This window comes from Mandrillus leucophaeus, unplaced genomic scaffold (genome assembly GCF_000951045.1).
Source record: "Mandrillus leucophaeus isolate KB7577 unplaced genomic scaffold, Mleu.le_1.0 Scaffold73, whole genome shotgun sequence".
NCBI classification, from domain to species: Eukaryota; Metazoa; Chordata; class Mammalia; order Primates; family Cercopithecidae; genus Mandrillus; species Mandrillus leucophaeus.
In genome coordinates this window covers 1812523-1817344 of record NW_012107919.1, presented here as the reverse complement: position 1 = coordinate 1817344, position 4822 = coordinate 1812523, and the positions used below count along the sequence as shown (strand labels likewise).

At 43.8% G+C, this 4822-nt stretch overlaps 1 protein-coding gene and 1 pseudogene across 1 annotated transcript in view; both read right to left on the bottom strand.

Annotated features, from left to right (window-relative positions):
- ABTB2 (ankyrin repeat and BTB (POZ) domain containing 2) overlaps nt 1-4822 on the bottom strand; it is a 222720-nt gene that overhangs the window by 196933 nt on the left and 20965 nt on the right. The gene's annotated exons all lie outside the window — the stretch shown is intronic.
- Nucleotides 1418-4822, bottom strand: part of LOC105528735 — a 16291-nt pseudogene continuing 12886 nt past the window's right edge.

The window sequence follows — 4822 nt, the reverse complement described above, 5'->3', positions numbered from 1 at the left end:
GGAGGCAGAGGTTGCAGTGAGCCGAGATCGTGCCACTGCACTCCAGCCTGGGCGACAAGAGTGAGACTGTCTCAAAAAATAAAATACAATAAAATAATAAGATAGAGGAAAAACAAGCAATGCCTCCACCTCATATCACACAGTGAAGACCCCAAAATTGAACCCAGGTCTCCATAATTCCAAAACCTATGTTCTTGTCTCCTCTACTTTGTCAAATTCAGGAGACAGGGGCAGCACATGAGGATACGTGGATTTGCAAGCACACGACTGAGGTGTCTCAAATATCTCGGTGCTTCCCCTTTCCACTAAAGGAAGGGAGCCATAGGTGAAAAAGCAAAAAGCCATAGGCAAAAGTCATGATGCTGAGTGGTGACGATGGAAACAGAAAGGTCTAAAATCACACCAAGGCAAACACCATCAGATCCAACCCAAATGTTTCCTTCTCTCGGAAGGAAAATCTCCTGGTAACATGGATACTCCTAAGGTGACTCTAATGAAAGCCTTTACATCTGGCACAGTAAGGACAAAAACAACCCTTTCTTTGTTCAACTATTTTAGACACATACGGGAGCTTATGCCTAAGACCTGCCCCAACCTAAGAATCCAGGCAACTTAAATATCCCTACTGTTCTGTGTTCTCCATGTGAAAGCCACTGTGGCTGGAGGAGAAAAACTCACTTCTCAGAGCATTTTGCATCGATGAGAGGCAATCAGAAAGGGTATGAATGGTGGCCTGTGGCATGGTTCAGGTGGTTCATGGGATAATAAATAGCTACCACCTATTGAGAACCCACTAATTTTTTAACCTCAGGTGCACAAATTGGATTTATCATAATCCTTGGTTCATGACCATTTTTAATTAGTTATAATGTGAACTCAACTCCCAAACAAAAGCTAGAGCCTTGTCAACCATCTACATGCTTCTAAACCATATGACCCTCCCTCCCCTAATCCTTCCCTTTCCCTCTTCCCATGACACATAACCATTATCTGTGTTTACCATCCCCTCACTTTCTCTCTTATATGGTATTTACTGTGCCTGTAATGTACTCCTTCAGCACATCTTCATATTTCGGGTTTTTTTTCCGTAACCAAATGTGTGATTTATTTTTGGAAGAAAGTATTTAAAATTGAGGACTTTTTCCAGTAAAGGGGAGAAATAACAATAACAGGTAATACCCTGGTTACAAGCTAATTACCACATCCTATACAATGTGGATGTGCTCAACATGTATTCAATGATATGAATAATGAACATTTGCAATTTTAAAATCCCAAATCACTTGCCAGTGTTGTAAATTCATAAATGTTGAAATACTTAGAAATAAGTATATTTTAAAAACTTTAGTCTGACAGTATTTATACATCAACCCAAATATTACATACAAATAATACAGCACATGAATGGACATTTCTGCTAATTTCCATTTAATTTCTTCATAATATGGCTGTCTGGTGTTGCATTAGTGAAGATGCTTCCTACAACTACACGGGTACCCCAGAGACTATAATGAATCACTTTACAGCATTCAAGGTCATCAACAGAATCCTAAATGTTGTTAGCATTCAAGGGTTTTGAAAAGAGTGTTGTTTGTATATGGTCCAAAAAATGCCAAACCAAATGATGGGTCAGTAAAGTCAGCCCAATATCCCTCAGCTAAAAGAGCACAGCAAATTTCCTCAGCAGCATTGATGAACTTTTCTAAGAGCACTTCTCTTTCAGTTTCTACTTCTTCACTCTAAACAGTCATATCATTCTTAGCTTTCTGTGTTACAGTCAGAATGATTACTTTGCTATTAGCTACTTCTGGAAACAGTGATTCAAAATCTTTTTGCCGCAATTCTGGACATGTTTGTATTGCACACCCTACTCTGGCACTTTCAAAGTTAAGTTTCTGCACTGTTAATTTCTTGTTCAACAGGTGCATCATTACCCTGAAATTCATTCACATATTGTGTCATCACAAACTCGTGTCTTTCACTTGATGAAGTTTCTGCTAGAAACCAGGCTTTTCTTCTGTGAAGCAGTCCCATTGAGGTGACAATCAAAACCTACGTTCCCAGGAAGCTGGAACCTCTCATCTTGAGGTCCAAATGGTCCCACAGTTTCATCAGGCCACACCGTTTGAGAGCATATATCTGGAGGTGCAGTGGCCACGTGAGACTCATCTGAACCTGATGATCCTGCAGTTGAAAAGTCTTTGGGATTGACAACGTTTTAACTGAAGAGCAAAGTCCTGGGAGATAGGAAATCAGTCTGGCTCTGTTACAAAGCACATTGGCCAACTCTACCGGAGAGGACAGTTCACTAAATAGCTTTCCTTTGGTAAAGTTATTCCAGTCACCACCACTGTCTCCAGCTGTCCCAGAACCTGACTATTCCTGCCATCCAATATTTGTTTTTGACTTTATCTACATTGTATCATGCTGTATATAATATTTTGAGCTGACTTTTTTTCACTTATTACTAAAGCTTATTCAACTCACATTTTTCCTCCTATTCATTCAATGTCAGCTGAGCCCATGCACCTTATGAGAAGCATTGTTTACACTTCTGCATTTCACCTTTACAACACCATAAGGCAGGTACTGCTGTCATTCCCAGTGTATAGATTAAAAAACAAATAGGTTGAGGTACTCGCCCAGCATCACATTAAAAAAGCAGCCAGGCCAGGCACAGCGTTTTGGGAAGCTGAGGCAGGAGGATTGCTTGAGGCCAGGAGTTCAAGACTAGCCTGGCCAACATAGTGAGATCTTATCTCTATAAAAAATTTTTAAAAATTATCTGGGCATGGTGACTTGTGCCTGTTGTCCCAGCTATTTGGGAGGCTGAGGTGGAAAGACCACTTGAGGTCAGGAGTCTGAGGTTGTCATGAGCCGTGATTGCACCACTATACTCCAGCCTAGGCGACAGAGGGAGGGCCTGTCTCAAAACCAAAACCAAAACCCAAAACCAAAACCAAAAACAAAGCGGCTTACCTGGAGTTAGACCCAGGTTTGCTTCCAAAGCCCTTATTTCCCTACTGTAAGACTCAGGGTTAATGCTCGCATATGGGTGGACTCCCTCCCCATGCCAAGGGAAGGGTAGCCAGAGCTAACCCCCCAACTGGTAATCATCATCACCATCATCATGACTAACATACTGGAGACTCATGCGCCAGGCCCTGTTCCAAGCATTTTAGGAGGGGTGCTTCATGTAATCTTGTCCACAACTATCATATGAGGTAAGCATCTTACAGACAAGTAAACATATGAGGTAAGTATCTTACAGACAAGTAAACTGAGGCACCGAGATATGAAGCAATTTGTCAAAGAAGAAGTGGATCCAAGATTTGAACCCAGGCGGTCCAGCTTCATATCCACACTGCCAATCACAAGGCCCTACTGCTTCCCAGTTCACCGAGGAGGACAACCACCTGAGTGTGTGAGTGGATTCGGATGAGTGCTGGCTGAGAGGAGGCCTGTGCTGGGCTTGCACCTGGGTGGTAACTGCAGCACTCCTGGAACCTGGCTTATTTGTTAAGGAAGACCCCGATTCTGGGCCTCTGTCTGGGGAGAAGAGTTGCATGCAGGGGCTGTACAGGGAAGGAGGCAGGGGTTGAGGAGGAAGAACAGCAGACCATAACATGGACAGCCTCAAGGACGGGCACAGCTGACTGGCGGCTGGTCTCAGCCTGGGGAAATAACAAGGTTCTCAAAGCCAGGACTGGAAGGGCCAAAGGGCAGTACCTTGAGGAAAGATGGCACAAGCAGCTTTCTCAAAAAAATTCTGACACTGTTACTTATAATGCAGGATTCTTATTTGACCCAATAGCCTCATGCTTTTGATTAAAACTTTCAGCATGGAAAACATGGGCTTTGAAGTCTGACAGTACTAATCTCAAATGCTGGCTCTGCTACTTGCTGTGTATGTGCGACCTCGAGCAAGACATTTCAACTATCTCAAGGCCTCGGTTTCCTCATTTGTAAAATGAGGATAAATAATGTGACCTACAGCTCATAGGCTGTAGTGAGGATTCCACAAGATACTGCATACAAATCACTAGTGTCCTGGTCACCTCATAGTAGGCATTTGGCAAATATCAACCTGTATTTTTATCACCACCAACTCATCATATTTGGTTGGAAAGATTAAATGACAGAGCATCCAATAAACATTGGTCATCTTTTCTAACACCTCTCCCCACCTCCCCCTATTCAAATCACCCTAACCATGATCTCCACCTTACCACCCACAGAGAAGATCCTTAAAGATCAGCCTGCTCTCTGCCCGGCCTTTCCCAAACTGTACATCGGCGTCAAGAGGGTCCTTTGCCCCATATATACTCTGAGGGGAGCGCAGAATAAAACCCACCTCCCAGTGATGTAGATGGAATTCACAAACCTGCCCGTTTATCTAGAATTGCCACAAGAGCTGCTTTAAAAATACAAATGTTGGCCAGGCATGGTGGCTCACACCTGTGATCCCAGCTCTTTGGGAGGCTGAGGAGGGTGGATCACCTGAGGTCAGGAGTTCACGACCAGCCTGGCCAACATGGCAAAACCCATCTCCACTGAAAGTACAAAAATTAGCTGGATGTGGTGGCGCACGCCTGTAATCCCAGCTACTCAGGAGGCTGAAGCAGGAGAATTGCTTGAACTCAGGAGGTGGAAGTTGCAGTGAGCTGAGATTGCACCACTGCACTCCAGTCTGGGCGACAGAGTGAGACTACTTCTCAAAAAACAACAACAGGTGTTCTGGCCAGGAGCAGTGGCTCATGCCTGTAACCCTGGCACTTTGGGAGGCCGAGGCGGGTGGATCACTTGAGGTCAGGAGTTTGAG